At 34.2% G+C, this 20,863-nt stretch overlaps 1 long non-coding RNA gene across 1 annotated transcript in view; it reads right to left on the minus strand.

Moving 5' to 3' along the window:
• LOC136033611 (uncharacterized) overlaps positions 1–20,863 on the minus strand; it is a 31,722-nt gene that overhangs the window by 3,876 nt on the left and 6,983 nt on the right. Inside the window, exon 2 of the long non-coding RNA XR_010618972.1 lies at positions 18,372–18,617. This is a non-coding gene — a long non-coding RNA (uncharacterized LOC136033611). The remainder of the gene's footprint in view (positions 1–18,371; positions 18,618–20,863) is intronic.

A 20,863-nucleotide genomic window follows, 5' to 3' on the forward strand; every position in this document is an offset into this window, starting at 1 on the left:
AATAAAAGAAATCCAAGACGAACAGAAATTACAATAAAATAACCAACTCAAAACTCCAAACGAGCTGAAATTACCATCAGTAGGCCAGACAAACCCCTTGCCTTCTCGAGACCAGAATATAATTTGAATTCTATTGAAAACAATAAACGTGGATTGTCAGTTCAATATGCATGTACTGATATTTATTCCTTACAGTCTTGATGAATTTTTTTATTAAAGTTTAAAAGGGAAAACATTTAAAATGTGCTTGGTTTTCAAAGTGGGCTAGTTTTCCTCTGGTCACTTTTTACTTTGAAAAAGGCCACTAGAATTTTTGATTTCTAATCAAATGAGCCTCCTTCAAAGTTTATACGGACACACGCTCCATTAAAACCTCATATGTTAATAATAGGCAACTAGTAAAACTTATAGCCCTTGCCCTGGCGGCTGTGGGGGGTTATCATCCCCATTGACATATTTACTCCAAGTTTGGATTGGATGTGTTTGGAAATATAATGAAGATGGGGGATTGTTTACCCTCCAATCACTTTCGATTCTTTAAATGGGCGCTAGAACTTTCAAATTCCAATCGAATGAGCCCCTTTTGAAGTTTCTACCACAAATTTATCTATGCGAAGTGCCTTGGTTAGAAAAAAATTTAATAAATAATACATTGTGTCCACTTCGCTCTTTACTTAGGCAGCACTATTGTGCATAATGTTGACTGTCAATCAACATTCATTTGTTTTATCTAAAATATGCCTTCAATCTTTAAATTATATTTTAGATACTTCAGAATGAAAAGCCAGACAAAGTTTATTCCATTACGAATCATAGGTTTCTTTGGCCTATCGCAAATCGTGTTATATCTCTTTAGCGTTTGCTACTTGGTCATTATGGCTAGTTTGGCCATTATGGCCATTTATGGCCATTTTGCTGCTTGGCCATTATTCCATTATGAGTCATAGGTTTCTTTGGCCTATCGCAAATCGTGTTTTATCTCTTTAGCGTTTACTGCTTGGCCTAACCGCAAAAATTTTGGAGCCTAACGACAACATTTTGTTGTCGTTATTTTATAAATAACGATTATAAAATATTTATAAAATATTTTAAATTAGATAGTTAATCTTTGGATCTGGTAAGTACACAGGGCCCCTGGGTCCATGTGTCCTTAAAACTCTTCAGATTATCACTATCTTCCCTGACATTTTACACATTCCATATAATTTACCTTATCTGAATTTTAGTCCCTCTCCCGCTCCGATATCAATGTATGTACCTTTTTGAACTGATCATGCTTTCCATTCAGTTTCTTTCAGAAGGAGGAGGCTAATTTGAGACTCTCTGTTTTTACATTGCATAAATTTTTTGCATAAAAGTAGAACTTATTGTTTAAAAAATAATAAAAAACTAAAAGAAAAAGCTTCATGAAAAAATAAGAGAATTAAGAATCTCGCGCAAAACCTAAGCCTAAGAAATAACCTTCCAGTCACCTCTATAAAATATTTACCCATTTCAGCGTCAGCACCTTTCCCGAAACGTTTGTATGTATGCGAGTGCTTTTGACATATCATGCAATTATGTTCTTTGAAAATACATATCATTATAATTCAACGGCCCTTGTTAGTGAGAAATTTTTCTTAAAGAATTGTGGAATAAAGTCAAACTTTAGCGTAAAGAGTGAGGGTTGAGGAAGGGCAACCTTCCCCCCTCAATATATGGTATAACTTCTGATAATTTTAAGTTCTAATGTTGTTGCTTACTTTCAGTTGAAAAACTTGCATTTTCTTATTTTATTTTTCACCCTTTTCCAAACCATGACAGAATACCCTCTTCTCTCCCTCCCGTATAAAATTTACCCTTGAAAATTCATTGAAAACTTTCTCTTTACTGATAATTCACTTCGTGGGAAATCACCCGCGGAAAATAAGCCCCCCCCCCAAAAAAAAAAATAAAGATCCGTAGATTTTCCATTAACAGATTTCATACGTGAACAATGGGCAAATTGCGTAGCTTGCAGCCCTTTCTCAAGGGCTCTTGGTCACCATTCTCTAGTTTTGGTCACCATTGAGCCAAGTTGTATGTACGTTACCTCGAAACAGGTCTCGATCCTAGTGTTCTTAAATTTTTTCAAGAATTTTATTTATTTCTTTTTTTAGAAGGCAAAATGAGAAGAAAGAGAAGACATTTTTTCGAAAAATATTGTTAACCTTCTTTATAGCAATTACCGTCAATCTAATTATTTTAGTTGCTCATAAATTCGGAAAACGGTTTTTTATCTACTTGGAAACCTGTTGAAGACCACCCAAGCTTGACTTGCGGTAGATAGAGGAACTATCTTTTTTAATGGAAACTTCTTAGCTAACTTAAACATAAAATAGCAAAATAGTTAACTGCGAAATCTAAAAATTAAATTCCTTCACAAATCTGTCGGAAAATCGAGGATCCTAAAATGTATATAATAGCCTCTAAGACCAAAATTGAACATTGGAAACGTTGTATTTAGATTAAACTGGAGCCGAATTTTTTTTCCTACATCAGCTATATGAATTGGTGTTCTGCTAAATGTATCAGTACACTAGTTTAGAGCGTGTTGGCAAGCATTAATTTAATTTTAACCCCCCCCCTCCCACCTATAAATCTAAGTTCTTAAAAATTACTTCTAGGATATCTCAATTTTATTTTTACATACTTACTTCTCGGTTTCAGATGTTTAACAATGCGCTTTCAAATTACACATTTGCTGTATCACGCCTTGTTTCTCTCCAAGAGTTTGAACCCCTCCCAAATAGGAATTTTTGTTACAACTCTTAAATGCGAACGTCCGAGTTGTATCAAGTAATGTAAAATACCGAAAAGGGCTCTACAAGAAGTGAAGTAGGAGAAGCTGTAAAATTGTGCTAATGGAAAACACTTAGCTAAGAAGACAAATCAAGAGGACTACTCACCCCCAGTCAGTGTTTATTAGTTCATAATGACGTCATAATGACAATTTTCCATGTACACTTCGCCTAGAGACCCCGTCTACTTGTCTTTCAAAATAATTATGGAATTTTAGGGGTCAGTATTACCGTCATGCCCTAAAATCTCAAGAACCAGTCTCAAGAACCAGGCAAAGGCTACGACCCACTTAAAAATAGTGGTCATCTTAATCCAGAGGCACTTAAAAGCAAATAAAACAAAAATACTTTTCGCGAATTGTCTTGTTTTGTTTATTTTATTCTTTATTATTCGGAAAACCACTATGACTTACAAAACAGTAGATCTAACCATTTTGCCAAAATCCTAAAATCATCATACTATTCTGGAAGTTTTGGTACTTGTACTTGAGCTGCATCATTTGTTCACCAGAGGGCATTAAGAAACTTGAGAAACGTGTTCACTAGGCCTCTAGTAAAGGCAGTTTTAGGGGGACAGAGGAGAAACTTACCCTGGGCACTGTAATTTTAGGGGCTCAAAGATTAAAAAAAAGTAATCTAACGGTTATAACTGTTTTCAGATTTTTGAAATTTAACTTTCATTAAAATAAAGTAACGGATGCATTTAGAAAACAAAATTAGTCAATTAATTATTAATTAATTTACAAAATAAATTATAAATAAAAAATAATTTAATAATAACAGTTAAAATATTCTAAACAAAAGAAATAATAGTAATTGATTCATTTAAGCAATGAATCAAGAAGAATTTATTAATTAATTAGCGAATAGATAATATTTTGCTAATAAATGATTTTACTAGTTTGGCCTGAAAATTTTGTGGGAAATGGAGGGAGGCTAAGCAAGATTTTTTTCCCAGGTGCAATAGAAGCCAGAGCCGCCACTGGCCTCAAGTGCCAAGGCTAATTAAGTTTTATAGAAACTGGGTTTTCTAAGTGAGGGTTGTACATCACCATAACCGGCAATGTATTCTGTTGTGCATGAGCCCTCTGAGGAAAAAACCAAAGTCTTAACTGCTAATCCCTGCCAACTTCAGCAGAGATTCAACTCTTATTGGTGCGAATGACAAGTCTACAGCGCTTAACTCAGAGATTCCTGATCAACCATAGACTCCTGAGACAGTGACTCGAGCTATATCTTTTAATGAATACTTATATCTTTATATTTTAATGCTTTTTAGCTATATCTTTTAATTAATACTACCTATCTGGTTTAACAGGAGTCTGTGAGTTAAGCGCTGACTGCTACATAATGACTTTAGTCGGAAGTGAGACTAACTGCCCTATCCAAGCCTATTCTAAGTATGCAGAGTAATAATGACTTGTAAAGTCATTATGTGGCACCCAGCGCTTAACTCACAGACTCCTGTTCAACCACAGACTCCTTAGACCGTGACTCTAGCTGTTGAGTATATTTTTTAATGAGTACTTTCAGCCTATCTGGTAAAAATCTTAAGGAGGGACACTTTGATATCTTATACCTCCCTCCTCCCGCAGATATTTTATAACCCCTTTCGTTATAAATCCTTATAATTTGAATCTAAGGTGCTACCCCTTTCCCTTCCCTAAAAAGGTCAAATTGATTCCTGATAGCTAAGAGAAACAACAAGGACATAATTTATGACTTTTCACCAAGTTCAGGTCTGACCAATCGCTGTAATAAATGTTCTAAGAAAAAAGAGACTTGCAACAGCATATCGGACAGTTTAGGCTCCATTTTGATGTAGAGCATCATCAGAATGAAAAAGTTTAACATTAAGCCCTTAAATTGAAGGGTCAAGTATCTATGGGAATATGAGACGCTATTCTAAGTTATTTTAGTAACCTGGAACTCTAAAAAAGTTCAGGGTGTTTGGCTTGAGCGTTTTAAATGGAGAAAGATTTGTGGGTGCACCTTAGGAAACAGATGTTAAGATTCGCAAAACATCGTCCTTCAAAATACTCTTAAAAAAAGTTTAAAAGTAACTTAACAAGTTCAAGAGGGGGGATTCGTTGTAGGTGCTGGGTATTTGAAGGTAAAGTAACAATAGAAGCACAAAGTATAATACCAGAAATATATTTCGAGCTTAGCCAGCCGATAATTTTGGCTTCAATTTGACGTAAGACATTCAGAATTAAAATTTTATTGACTTTATTTAACGTTGTCACTTTAATTTAAGGCTGTTCATATTACGCTGTTTTAACGCAGCTTTAACGCTGTTCATATTTATAGATAGCTGAAAATTGAATAAAATAATTTGGTTGCCCAAAATTAGAATGTACTATATACAGCATTACTTTCTCGAGTCTGATGCGACGTTAGATAAACTGCTGTTTTTTATGGTTTCACCGGAATAATAAGGCACTACATTATAATAATCCCCAAAATTGGGGATATAATACGTTCTAATTTTGGTTGCTTAAAATTAGAATGTATTATATACAGCAATACTTTCCGGAGTTTGATGTAAGCAGGGTAAAATAAATTAATTTTTGGCGTTGGATAAACTATTATGTTTTTCGCCTGAATAATAACGGGGTATGAAATATCTGTTTGTGCCTTTTATATTTTAACTCCATGACTTCTCGACGAAATTTCTGAAACTTCGTTTATATGTAAAGTATGTTTTGATCGTAGTTTGATAAGTTGGTAAATTTTGGATTGCAAATCTTTTGTTTTGACTTCAGGACAATGAACGGCCAAATTAAGTTAATTTAAGTATCCATATATCTGTCACCTTCTCAAAAGATTCTTTCATTTCAGACAGATGTCTTTCGTAATATACATCCTATCGTAAAATTCAAGTTTTTTAAGGCAATGTGTTTACATTTATTTAAGTAAGTCTCGCAGGATAACGATCTTCATTTATCAAGTTCCCCTTTTCCCGTCAGTGTCTGGGTCAGGCGTAACTGGTTAAAGCATTTCCAGAATATTCATGAGCCCGAGAACATGGGAAATTGGATATGATGCCGTTTAAAACAAGGATTTATTGCAACAACAGACGTTCTTGACATTAAATTAAGCATGAACTTAGAAATTGAAAGTTAACAGGGATCCAATCCCTCCTTAGGGATTTTCTAGCAAGAAATCATTGAATATGTTTTGTCCAATTCGTATGTAAACATAATTTAATTGCTTTATAAGCTGGAACAAGGTAGTATAATTTTGAAGAATTTCTTTAGGGGTGATCCAGATGGGGCGGAAGGGGGCTTCAGCCACCCTTCCTGCCCTAGAGAACAAAATTAGAAAAGTACTACTTTTTGGGACACTCTCGGGAAAAAACCTTTTTTATCAGACCTTGCCCCTCTCCTCATCCAATTTTTTCACCTAATCAGGAGAGGGGAGAGGAAACTTCACGCCAGTGTCCCAACCCCAAATCTCAAAATTATTGACATTTTTCCAGTAGTTTTCTTATATTTATCCCATTTTTGCCTTTTTTGAAGGCTATTACCCCCCTCCCTTTGATATGGGGTCTTTCCAGAGACTATTTACTGTGCACCCACCTTATTCCACCCATTTCTTCCGCTAAGAAGTGCTACTTAGGAATTTTACATATAGAGTTTCTTCACAAGTCAAATACACCCCTCCCAACCCTTATCAGTTTCTTAGGTTTTTTCCTTACAGGAACATTACGGACTCTCAATTTACCTTACTATCGGTGGTAGTTTTGCCTAGTTAGAAATTTCTAAAATCATCATTAAAATTAGGCATGTTTTAAGTATTTCAATATACACCGGTAAAACTTGAAAAATTTGGAAGTTGACAAAGGCAGTTTTCATTTCCAAAAATACAGAGTGGCATAAAGAAGGCCTTACCCAAATGGGGTGTAGGGAATTTGAATCCCCCCCCCATACAAAAATATATGATTTTTGATGCGTTTAAAAAAATTGTGACCACCCCAAACAAGAATCGTGGATACCACCTTGGGCATAAAATAATTTATCGAAAACGCGTAACAGATGGAAATAGAAGAACCAACATGGATAGTTAGGATGTCTTCAACTTAATTACTCAAAAATAATCAAATCCTTTTCATTGAAGATGAATATACTATCGAACATCATCACAGAAGCGTTTTAGCAAAAACTTTTTTCCAACCTGAATGTTTATCACGTATTATTTCAACCTTTACTTAGCTAGGACGATTTATCACTCTGTCATTATATTTGAATTTATTTTTGGTTTATCAAGACTTAAGTCACGACAGCTTGGTCCATTCTTTTACATTATTTCTGAGATTTGTGGACGAGAAAAGTGTATACGATGGTTCAGGTTTCTATGTCTCACCTGGGGCAAAAAGCTATTAAGAGAGACCTTGGGGACAAATTCCCTTGGTTCAAGCATAAATATCCTTGTTTCACCTAAAGTTGCAGTTTTCACTTGTCAAATAACAAAAAAAAAAAAAAAAAAAAAAAAAAAAAAAAAAAAAAAAAAAAAAAAAAAAAAAAAAAAAAAAAAACCACTGTTAACCTGAAATGGACATAGGGGCAAGAAATACTTTTTTTCTGAAAATCTTATATTTTTTTTTTTTTTTTTTTTTATCTCGGCTTTGCCGAACATAATGAAACTTTTTAATCCTATGTTATCAAGGATTTGTACTAGTGAGACTGAACCAGTTGTTTACGCATATTTTTGAAACATTCCATGTCACAGGTAATTATATTCTGCTGGTAAAGACATAATTTTAGTAACTGGCAATTTTAATGCAGGTCTTACTAATAAAAAACAATGAATTAGTAGGATATTGAAATTGCCATTGAAATATTGGTATCGTCTAAAAACAAAAGATTTATTTATTGTGTTTGTTTATAATTTTTTGGATATACGTCAGTGTGCAGATCAAATCTAAAGTAAATAAAAACAGTGATAAAAACAAGGATTGAAAAACCAAAACCAAAAAACTGCAATGCAGAAAACGGACAGGATGTTGTTTACATTATTTACGAAAAGGTACAGTGTATGTACAATAGTTTAGATAGGAAATATACGCAAGAGAACTATTAAAGAAATGGAAGAAATCCCACCCTAGTCATCTTTACCTTGATAATACTTTTAGCACATTTTTAAGGAAGATACAAAAAGCTAAAATTTCTACGTGAATTATCTTCAACAAAAATTTCCATGGTTTACAAACATTTAACACTAGTATACTAAAAGTGAATTTGTGTTTCCATATTGTTACAATACAAAATAATATTTGCTATCCGAAAAGAAATTGAAATAAAATTAGCATTAGTCTCAGGTAAAGTATTTAATATGTTTAAATGCTTTCGCAACTACCCAGTGTTGCGAAAGCAAGTTTTCCGGTGTTGGTGAGGGATCTTTATAAAAATTTATGATATACTTTTGGTATCTCTAATTTTCTAGTGCTTGCTCATATCACTCTACTACAAAATATCCCCCTCCGAAAAAGTTCCCCACCTTTCGACCTTCTACTGTGACTTCCTGCCAAACCCACCTTTACATGCATCAAAAGTCAACAAAAAGTCTTTCATCCTAGATTGATCTGCATATTACATGTAAAGCAGATGTAAAGAAGAATCGCTGGAAATAGAGCCCTCTCTCAAGACTGTACGGCCACTGGATTGGTGTGATCACCTTGGAAACTTAACACTATTTCCTTTACTAAAAACTAAGTTTGTTTGTTACTCAAGATGGGAGACTATGATTGTCCTCCACTCCATTTACATGTTATTTAGATCTGACGTCAAAATTGCGGTTTCTTCTTACAATATACAATTTTCCAAAACTACTGAGTCTTCTAAAACCACACTTTTGGTGCAATCAGTGACAAACTTTTCTCTATGATCGTTAGTACTCACACATTTTCCTGGTTTCTGAAAGCTATTTTATAATGTTTTGCAGTGCCTACTATTCTTTATTTAGCAACTGGTTTAAATTGTAGGGATAATGTTTATATCCTTTTCTCTAAAGTTATGGGTTCATTTAGGTTTCTAATTGGAACATTATTTCTTAGTTAAATTCTTCCTTTTTTGGGAAACAGTGACGGATGAACTCTTCGAGAACATCAAAACATTGTCATTTTCCTCCTGAGAAAAACTTCTTAACATGAGCTACTTTCAAAAATTCCTTATAACTTTAAGTATTTACTTCTGTATTACCCTAGTTTTATGCTCTCCAGTTCCCAAATTTCTGTAAAAATTTCACGGTTTAAATATTAAAACTTTCTTTAATATTCCAAGATATCTGAATTAGTATCTTTGTTAGTTAGACATGATATTTGGCCCTGACACTTTGTCCTTTTAGAAAATAGCACCTTGGAGGCTCGTTTTTCATTCAGTAGTACTTCAACTGAAGCGTCATTTCTAGAATAAAATATCGCCTTTTTCGGGAAATAGTAACAAACGAACACATCAAAAATATCGGAAGAGTTTCTTCGCTTTCTTTTCTTATAACAAATTTCAGAATAAGAGATTTTCCCTTAGAAAATCCTAAAGCACTCTCTCCCAATTTCACGCTTTTTAGTTTTAGCTCCAATATTTGTTACAGGAGAGAAAGTGATAGTAATCTTGAATTGGAACAATTCTTCCAGGCATTGTAAATAAAGATGTCACTAAAGGCTTTTTTACAGCATTCCAGTGTCTCAACCCTTAATATGCCAAGCATACCTCGTTAACATTGTTTACCCGGCTGGGGTCTACCAAGGATCCTCTTTTTCTTGTTATTTCTTGATTATTTGTTCTGTAAGATTATTAAAAATACTTCTTCTGTTTCTAGAGACATATTTCAATTGTAAAAGTGTTGAAATGAAAAAGAACGGATATCCCTGCGGAACGGTGTAAGTGGGGTCCTGCCGGGACATTAAGTGCTTCTAATTTTTGCCTTTTTTTGGAAGGACGTATTATCAGCGTAACAATTAAATATATTCTTACCTCATTCGAGACAGTTGAGAAGAATTTGATTTGCCGATAAAACAAATTATTGATCTTCTTAAGTGTGGCTTGCTTGTCTAGGGGTATGATTCTTGCTTAGGGTGCGAGAGGTCTCAGGTTTGAATCCCGGATCACCCTAATGCTGCATGAAGAAGATCCAAAACTAGATACGTGATCAACATAGCGATCGCTGAAAGTTGGAAGGCGTATCAGGAACCCGACCAGATTAAAGCAGAAATATTCACTTTCTCGATTCGACCATCTGGGGGGGGGGGGTGGAAGGACGGTTAATTCGGAAATTAGAAAAAATGTGGTATTTTTAACTTATGAACGGGTTACCGGATCTTAATGAAACTTGATATTTAGAAGGACCTCGTGTCTCAGAGCTCTTATTTTAAATTCCGAACAGATCCGGTGATACTAGGGGAGTTGGAGGGGGAAATCAGAAATCTTGGAAAACACTTAGAGTGGAGAGATCGGGATGAAACTTAATTGGACAAACGTTACAATACCGAACAAGAGGAGACGACAGGAACACTGTATTTGCAAGTTTATCTTTGTAATAATTGCCAATAAACAAAGAACAGCAAAATTGATAACTCTAGTACCGAGTCTAGTTTTAGGTTCTGAACTCGTCACAAGTGCCACATGAGCTCTTGGCTCTTGTTTAACCAAGCTAACCTAATTTCGCATGGCAAAGGTACTGTCCAGCACTACAGAGAAGCTGATGAAATTTATAAATACCAACATTTAGGCCTAACTTTGAACAGATATTCAGGTGGTCTAAGAATAAATGAGTCGCATTTCGGTTTTCTCAAAAGAGAGACCGACACTTTGCTAATCCCTGAAATAAACGTTGAACCACTTCCCCAATCACATAATCAAATACATCATCAACCCCTTAAGTCTCAAAGGGTATCTGCAAGAAATGCAATGGTTAAAATCAGAAATCATGTGACCTAGTTCTCCAATTTATTCAATTTCTGCTTCGTTTGTTTGAGTGAATGAATTTTTTCTTTTATTTCTCAGTTGCTAAAGTAAAACAGTTCAAAATAGGGATGATACCTTTTTATTGACAGTGAATAGATACAAAATAATTTAACTGGATATTTCGAACACATATACAGTGTTCATCATCAGCAGTAAAACGGTTTTGCTACTTTAGACACCTCCTTGGTCACATTTTCGAAGACAGTGTGGTCTTCGAAGTTATCAACGTCGAGTATATGGAATAAAAAGGTATCATCCCTATTTTGAACTGTTTTACTTTCGTCATGGAAAGGCAGTGTGGTCTTTTAAATTATATTTCTCAGTTGTTCGTTAGTATCTGTCGATGGCAGTTCATATTTGTTTGAATTTTGTGAAAATTGCGGATATTGGCAAATACTTCACTTTATTGTTGTAAGGTATTTGATTTCTTTTAATTTTCGGTCTTTTACCGAATTTTATACAATTTTTTGGCGGTTCTTTCATTGGTTTTGTTGCACTTTCTGCGTATGTTTTTTTCATTGATCCTATTATTTTGTTCGCGCTGAAGAACAGAGGCGTTTTTTCTCTCGAAATATTCGCTTTTTGTGTTAACTTCAGTATTTTCATTTGGCCTTTAATAACCCCATTTTCGATCGTTTTCTTTCTTTATGTAATAAAATATATCTTTATTTGTATTCAAAATTAAATTTAAAATATCAATATTTCTCAATACATATGAAAATATTACTCGATATATGATATCTAAAAATATATAAAAACTTGATATTAAAAAACTTTGACAGCGATCTTTAGGGTTTATACTTTGACTAATACAAAAGATATCTAGTCCTTCTTTAATTTAGTTGAAGATAAATCTATTGTTTCTGTGGTTTCCAAATGACAAAAGTAACAACTCCTTTTGTTACATGCGTCTTAAAAAAGAAATAAAACAAAACTTCTTTGTAACAAAAAGGAGACAAAGAGGTTTTTTTACTGATATATCTAATGACTATTATTAAACAGTTTGTGGTAGTGAACTGTACATAAAGAGCGATTCGGTCAAATCGTAACCAAAAATTCTAAAAAGAAGGGAATGTGATAACAATATATACATCAAAAGAAGTTGCTTTTTATGTTGATTCCAAATATTTGAAATTCATAAATTTAATGTGATCGATCAAAAACTACAAGCCAGAATATTTTTATTTGTAAAAAACGGTAAAATATTTCCAAAAGTCATCTTGATGGAATCTCTGGTTTTTCCATTTAGCATAATATTTCACTCCAAGCTGGATTAATTAGCTTATAGACTATTACGCAGTTCGTTGATTTTATCCCTGAGCTAAATATATTTTTAAAACTGCAAAAGGCCACCTTAAATGCACATGCTAATTTCTCAGCTTAAATAATTAAGCTACGCTTTTCTATTTTTATGATTGATGGTTGGAACACTGATATAATATTACACTACATACCAAAAAATTTTTTGGGTGGCATACATATCAGCAACATTGATAAAATATTGCATTCTTAAACAAAAATTGAATTTTCAAATATTTTTCAAAAAGACATCAGTATGAAATGACATTAAATTTCAAAAATATTTGTGTATATCTTAACAAGATATTACAACAATTAAAAACTGGTAATCGTAAAAATATTTGCATATATTCTAAAAAGGGATCACAACAATTCGTAAACCTTAAAAAGACCTTTTTGAACGCAACCATTTATATAATGTCAGTAAGAAGGCCAAAAAAAGGAACATTTGAAAATATTACAAGTGATGATTTTCTATTTTGACAAGGGATTGCAACAATTCAAAAACCTTAAAAAAGAAAACCAAAACTTTGAAACTATAGTACATATCAAACAGTTCGTGGTAACGAACTGTAGTAAGGAGCGACCCGGCTCAATAGTAACCAAAACTCTAAAAAATGGAATTTTGATATCAATACCTACATCAAAAGAATCGCATTTTAATGCTGATTTTAAATATATAAGTTTCATCAAGTTTAGTCTTACCCATCAAAAGTTACGAGCCTGAGAAAATTTGCGTTATTTTAGAAAATAGGGGGAAACGCCCCCTAGAAGTCATAGAATCTTGACGAAAATCACACCATCAGATTCAGCGTATCAGAGAACCCTACTTTAGAAGTTTCAAGCTCCTATCTACAAAAATGTGGATTTTTGTATTTTTTGCCAGAAGGCAGATCACGGATGCGTGTTTATTTGTTTTTTTGTTTTTTTGTTGTTTTTTTTCCCAGGGGTGATCGTATCGACCCAGTTGTCCTAGAATGTTGCAAGAGGTCTCATTCTAACGGAAATGAAAAGTTCTAGTGCCCTTTTTAAGTGACCAAAAAAATTGGAGGGCACCTAGGCCCCCTCCCACGCTAATTATTTTACCAAAGTCAACGGATCAAAATTCTGAGATAGCCATTTTATTCAGCGTAGTCGAAAAACCTTATAACTATGTCTTTGGGGACGACTTACTCCCCCACAGTCCCCGTGGGAGGGGCAACAAGTTACAAACTTTGACCAGTGCTTACATATAGTAATGGTCATTGGGAAGTGTACAGGCGTTTTCAGGGGGATTTTTTTTTTGATTGGGGGAGGGGCTGAGAAGAGGGGGATATTCTGGGGGAACTTTCCATCGATAGTTTGTCATGGGGGAAGAAAATCTCCATGAAGGGAGCGCAGGATTTTCTAGCATTATTTAAAAAAAAAACAATGAAAAAATAAATATGAAAAAGTTCTTTCAGCTGGAAGTAAGGAGCAGCATTAAAACTTAAAACAAACAGAAATTATTGCCCATTTGAGGGGCTCACCTCCTCCTAATACCTCGCTCTTTATGCTAAAGTATTTCTAGTAATTTCAACTATTTATTCTACGGCTTTTGTGATTCTGGGGTCATTCTTAATGAATTGGGACAAAATTTAAGCTTTAGTGTAAAGAGCGAGGATCTGACAAGGGGGCGAACCCCCTCATATATGTAATAAAAATATGAGAATACAAAAGTTCCTTACGTAAGCTAATTTATAAGTTACGTAGATCTTTTACTAATAAAAATATTCGTAAAAAATTAAAAATTCTAGTTGCCTTTTTAATTAACCAAAAAATTGGAGGGCAACTAGGCTTCCTCCCCCGCTCTTTTTTTCTCAAAATCATTCGATCAAAATTATGAGAAAGCCATTTAGCCAAAAAAAATGCAAATTTTGTTTTAATTATTCCTCTGCGGAGAGCCAAAATCAAAACATGCATTGATTCAAAAACGTCCAGAAATTAAATAAAAAAAACAAGTTTTTTTAACTAAAAGTAAGGAGCGACATTAAAACTTAAAACGACCAGAAATTACTTCGTATATGAAAGAGGCTGCTTCCTCATCAACGCCCCGCTCTTTACGCTAAAGTTTTTTACTGTTTTAAAAAGAAGAATTGAGAGAAAGAGTCAAACTTTAGCGTAAAGAGTGAGGCGTTGATGAGGAAGCAGCCTCTTTCATATACGAAGTAATTTCTGGTCGTTTTAAGTTTTAATATCGCTCCTTACTTTTAGTTAAAAAAAACTTGTTTTTTTTTATTTAATCGTTGTTAGGAATGGGACTAGCTTCAAAAATCCAATATCTTTGAACACATACAGTATGAAAAGAAATTAAACTGCGTAAAGAGCAAAAACTGGTATTTGCAAAACTATTTGTAAATAATTTAACGAGGGTCTTCAAAAATCTTATAAAATAAAACCAAAAGTTTGAAGCTTAGTAAGGACTTCCTTTAATGCTCAAACTTTTGGTTTTCTTTTTTAAGGTTTTTGAATTGTTGCAATCCCTTGTCAAAAACGAGAATAATCATTTGTAATAACTGCAAATTTTCATTTTTGGGGGCCTTCCTACTGACATTATACTGGTTGCGTTCAAAAAGGTTTTCTTTTTGAGGTGTTTGAATTGTTGTAAGTAAGTAAGTAAGACGGCACTAAACCCTTAAGGTCCAAACCAGCGGTGCTGATCTCCATTTCATGGCCCTTCAGCCAGGAAGTGCAATGTGGGGTTGGATCCCTTGTTAAAACATATACAAATTTTTTTGCAATTACCAGTTTTTTGCTGTTTTCACAATCTTACGTCTTTTCATGCTAAAATTTGTTCAAAGATATATGATTATTGAAGCTAGTCCAACTTCTAAAAACGATATGTACTAAGCTTCAATATTTTGGTTTTCTTTCTTAAGGGTTTTGAATTGTTGCAATCCCTTGTCAAATTAGAAAATTATCATTTGTAATAACTGCAAATTTTCATTTTTTGGGCGTTCCTACTGACATTGCGTTCAAAAATATTTTCTTTTGAGGTTTTTGAATTGTTGTAATCCCTTGTTAAAAAATTCAAATTAGAAATTCAAATTAGCAATTGGCGGGGTGTCAAGTTTAGGATTATTAAAACTTGAAAATTATTAAAACAATGTTATAGGATTTTAGAGAAAGCCTAGAGAATGTTGGAATATTTGTGAGGATTGAGCCACTTAATTCCCTTGAGTTTGTTTCTTTAAGTAGTTTTTCTGTCCCTTGCCAAACACTACATGTTTGCAGATTACGGTTTAGAGTTGACTTGCAGTTAAAAAAAAACTTGTTTTTTTATATTTAATTTCAAAGGTTAAGTCCAAGAAGAAATTAAGTCAAACAAATAAAAACCATGATTTAGTTCCATGTGTTGTTTCTATTCCACTAGAGTGCGTTTGAGGTCCATAGTTTATTTAATGTCAGAGAACTCGTTTACTTTAGTTTCAACAGTTATTTCGACAAATAAAAGATATTAATTCTTTTGAACAAAAATACATCCCAGGAACGCTTTAAATCTGTTCAAAACAATGATTTGATATACTATTTTGATTTTAGCACAATTAACAATACCTAAAACTTAACTACACTTTATTAATCAAACCAACAATGGTGTATATAATCTTATTGGTCATGGTTCCTTCTATTTATTTGTAGATTCAAAAGCTGCATTCCATTATCCATATTTTTCTTTATCAGAGTCCATGGTTTCGCTCCAGCTATTTTTGGAAGCTTAGCTTAAGGCATAGAAAAAAAAATGAACAATGTAATTTTAATTTACTGCAAACTGCTTTAATCGTGTATTCTCTTCATTTTAATTGCTAACTGTAAGGTGTTATTTTATATTTTGATGCCGTTGCCGCCCTAAGTCTTATCTCATTTGGGTCTCTTTTTTAGAGGTCTTGCACTTTCACAAATTACTTACTATTTTCTTTAGGAAGTGTTTTAAATTAGGATCTATGATATATACTAATAATATTATATTTTGCTTGGCTTTGGCAGTTGGTAATACAACTTAACGGGAATATTCATAAAGGGGAGGGGGGGTTTTCTGAACCATTAATTGTTGCCTTACTATTCTGTGTGTTTTATATAATTTCCCGTTTATTGTCAAACTCATCCAGCCCTCCCTTCCGAATTTTTTTCCGAAAGGATTTGAAAAAGATCCCGTCCCGTGAGGGTGGCATCCGTAAACTTAAATGTTTATTTTACATATGGATTTGACACTGCGTGTGTAATTGAATCATAATGTTTACTGTGGAAGATCTTTTGTCGTTTTCTTTCTTTTTCGAATATTTTCTTTGAATGCATTCCCACATAGTTATTGAGCAATTTTTGTAAAGCAAATTGTTATCCTATGTTTAATTAAATGCCAGATCATTAATTGAATACTAAATAATTAAATATTAACTAGTTTTGCTTATACCCACGTAATTACTTAATTACTCACACTAGTTGTGCCTAATAATTAAATACTAAATAATTAACTGAACACTAAATAATTTAATACCAACTACTTGTGCTTATACCTACTACTCACCTCTATGTGCTTAAGGCATATTGCCTGCTCACGGGGGCTTTTGCCCTATCCCTGAATGCTAAACAGTTGTGCTAATCACAATTAATTACTGATCACTACATAATGCTCAAGGGGGATCTCTGTCCCCATCCCTGAAATTACACGATTCTTACAAGTAGCCTTATAAATAATTTAATGTTTTTGGATTGCTATTTTACATTTAATAAGTTATTTAATAAGTTGTATTTAGTTATAATTATATTAGTTATATATAGTAATATAGTTATATTTAATAAAAGGAGGGGATAAATTATCCCCTCCTCCTCCCTTCTGCAATAATTTCCTGCGTTCGCACCTGGTATAAAGATTTCCAAAATTTCACGTTGTCTTTACTTTTGGACACCCTATAGCCTATTTACACTTTTTGGGACAGATAGGTGTGGGGGATACTGGAAGTATAAGTAATAATTCACCATAAATTATTACGCATTATATCTCCTGCAGCTGGCATACTAATAAAACATAATACCTTTGGCCGTGACAAATAAAACAGTACAGGTTCATATATTGCTGTGTAGTTTGCATGGCGGAGAAATTTGGAAAATCACATTTTATATCGGCAGATGGCTTTTATTATTTCCCAAATAACAGGGTTGACAAACTGCAATGTCTCCATTTAAGAAAAACTATAACATAATTTGGTTTCATTGAAGGTGCCCAACACTATGTATAGAGAGGCATAGCCTATATATATAAAGATTACATACTATATACGAACGTGTACAATGTAGAGAGACAAAAGATGAGAAACACAAGCTATTTCGTATTCCACCCAATGGTCCTCGTTACCCAGGTACCAATCCCCTAATTAAATGTCTTCGGCCGGGAAAGCAATGCGTGATTGGGGGTAAATCATCCGACGCTTTCAGTGTTTTCCCTCAGATCTCTCCAGGTGCCCATTTAGTGCTGGGTCGATTCAGGCTTAGGCTACAGAATTATACCATTGACCAAGTTCCAAACCAAATAACCAGCGACACCAGGACTCAAACCCCTAACATCGAGATCTTAAGTCTCGAGCACTAACCACTCGACTAGGGCACTAATTGGTGTTCACATATACGAATGCCCAAACATATATATACACACACACGAACGCACATACACAAACACACATCTTTACTTTTATGGTACTATAACGCTCATTTTTAAGTTTTTAACTTGGTTTGGGAAAATTGCCTCGGACCACCCCCCCCCCTTCCTCTCAAAATTTTGACTAAATTACACCAATACGCAAACGAACACACAAACAAACATATATACACAACACACAGACACAGAAATGCAAGCATGCACCCAATAAGGCCAGCATGTGAGTAGGTACTTCTATGTGAATCGAGCTAGGGCGTCACATTACGGTTTGTAAGGGAGAAGGGTAAATTTAAAAGGAATCCAAAACTGTCAAATCATAGAAGCAGTAGAAAAATTCAGAAAACGTCCGCTATTTTGGAAGGATAGGCTCGATGTATCCCTACCTGTCTTTTCCCGCGAGTATAAATGTCAAATAAACACACACTGGCCAACATTTACACATATTTACCCCTGATTCGAACGAACACAAATTCTGAGACAAACGACACAAATCGTGCGACAAACGACGTAAAACCATCCATGTTGCAGCAATGTCGGATGCGTTGAACAATTTCAACTCGTACGACAAATTGAATGCGTTGTTCTAATTAAAAAAAAAAAAAAATAAAAAAAAAAAAATCATACCCAATGTCATGGAGCTGATTGAAAAGCTAATTTTGGCTGTTAGGTGCCAGCCCATAACATATTCCAAGGATCACGATGTGATTACGAAGTATCACGAGCTTGAGAACCTGATTTGAATTCTTCTAGAGTTTGTCGCAGCGACACAAAAGTCTGCGTTTCTTTCTAAACCTCCATCCGATTCTGTCGTACGTCTGTTCCACCAGAAGAAAATCGTGTCGGGATTGACGCAGCAGTAGGTACTATAAGCTAGAGCAAAGATACAAAAAACACTAAGTTTTTTAAAGGACCGGGTTCCTTTAGGTCTTCTAATGAAGGGCCTAAAGATTAGAGGTTTAACTAAAGAGCATGCTTGAAATATAGAATGCTGTTTTAATCTTATTTACCCGATCCATTTAATTCACATATTTCCGACGATTTATAGCATCGTGATATGAATCCTAAAAAAGGTATCGCTAATTGACTATTTATAGCTATAATTTTTCACATTCTTTCGAACCATGATTATGTTACCCATGGTTAAAATACCATATACCCCATGGAAGAAAGTTTACCATTCAACTTGCTTCTTAACCCACTGCAAATTAAGGGTTATGAACAAATTTAAAGCCAGAACCTAAATTTGATGGCGTCTGTAAGGATATACTTTCATAGGTCTCTTCACTTTCCTAGTAATTAATGGTAGGAAAGTCCCCTTATGGGTCTGTAAAATGTAATAATAGGTTATTGCACGGTTATGATAGGAGCAAATTAACTTAGCGTGCTAAAGTATAATAACTCTAAATGCAATTTTGTACACCTTAGTTGTCATAAACACAGAGGCATAATTACACTTAGATTAGAGAAAAGCCACACGTCTCTTTTTAAATTAGAATCACATTGTCAATGTCAATTTCAATCAATGACATTGTCGTTTTGTCACTCGTCATTGTGTGAGCATAAACTAAGTCAATTAACCTTACTTTTGTGACTTTAGTTATCTTACCAATGCTTCAGTATTAGATACTCTGACAAAAGAATAATATGATATTTAAGTAAAATATTTGCTTGGAATTGAAGGGCTCATTTATTTACCTTTGGGAATTAAAATGGGTTGGGTCGGCATATCCTCATATATACGATAATTTCTCCTTGTTTTGAATTTTGATACCACTTTATAATTTCAAGGGTTAAATTTCATCTGAATAAAACTTTTCTTTGTCTTATTTATTCCAATTGTCCACGAATAGTTTAGGTTATGTTAATATTAGCTGTTTAATAATATTAGCAATATAGTTACAATTTAATCGGTGTCAATTATCGATGACCTGAGGAATTACAGAAACAGAGTGAAAACAAAAAGCGTTAGTCGGCCTTTGAGATTACGATCTCGCTAACCGTAGATATTGGTGAGTGGCTCGCTCAGAATTATAGGAATTGCAAAACAAAGAATTAAAACTTTTTTTCATCAGGACATCTATCAGAAGGAATATCTAGATCTTAAGCAAACTTGGTAGGAAGCAAGAAAAAGCGTCTTATATGCCTTTAGGAGATCAAAACCCCCTTTTAATTGAAGAGGCTTTTGGGTTTCAATTTCACATTGTTGAAAGTAAGAGTAAGCGTCTTAGTTGTAGTCTATGAAGGTTTATATCAGATATGATAGCGACAATGTGATGTTCAGGAGAGTAGCTCCAGCATTTCTTTGGAGGGGCAAGAAGGGTTCAAATCCGGATAGTCAAGGGGCATCGGCTATATAATAGTTTTTTTGTAGTTTTCCACTAAGCCAAAGCTAATTGTCTCCGTATGCAAACAGCAATAAACCCGGTTATTGTCTGATTTTATTGATCGAAATTCTCGAGTGTGTACTGGCTAACAGATAAGTACCATGCAGTGTGTGGATCCAATTCTGATACGACTGTTATGGAGGAGGCAAAGAAATGGATCACTAATTCCTTGTCATATAGCCATTTAGAAGGAGGTTCTATGTTTTGAGATTTCGTAACCTCATCGAATGTAAGTGGAATGAGGGGTTTTTTTGTATCACTGCCAACAGGATATTCACCAGAAAGGGTTGTCAGATCTTAACAAAACTAGGTCAGAAGTAAGATTTGGTTTCCCAAATCCTTTCAAGAAGCAAACCAGATCTGGACCCAGTGGGGGAAGGAAGGGATGGATCACTAAATACATATACCATAACAATAGACAGTAAGGCTTCTCATACATCAATCAAATTCAGTGAGAAAAAATTTCATGTGTTTTTTTTTTGTCTGACTATGTCCCCCGGAGAATCTCTCCTCAAAATTCCACCCTCGTGAACAAATACCCTTAGGTGATTCCCCTTGAAAAAAGCCTTGCGGGCATCCCTCTGTAGACAATTACGCTCTTAAAAGGTCCCCCCCCCATTTGAAATTGAGCAGCCAAAGGGAAAGCATGATAAAACAAAAGATATTCCAAAAATACAGACAGTTCGTGGTAACGAACTGTAATAAGGAGCGACCCAGCTCAATAGTAACCGA

This window comes from Artemia franciscana, chromosome 12, assembly GCF_032884065.1.
Source record: "Artemia franciscana chromosome 12, ASM3288406v1, whole genome shotgun sequence".
NCBI lineage: Eukaryota > Metazoa > Arthropoda > Branchiopoda > Anostraca > Artemiidae > Artemia > Artemia franciscana.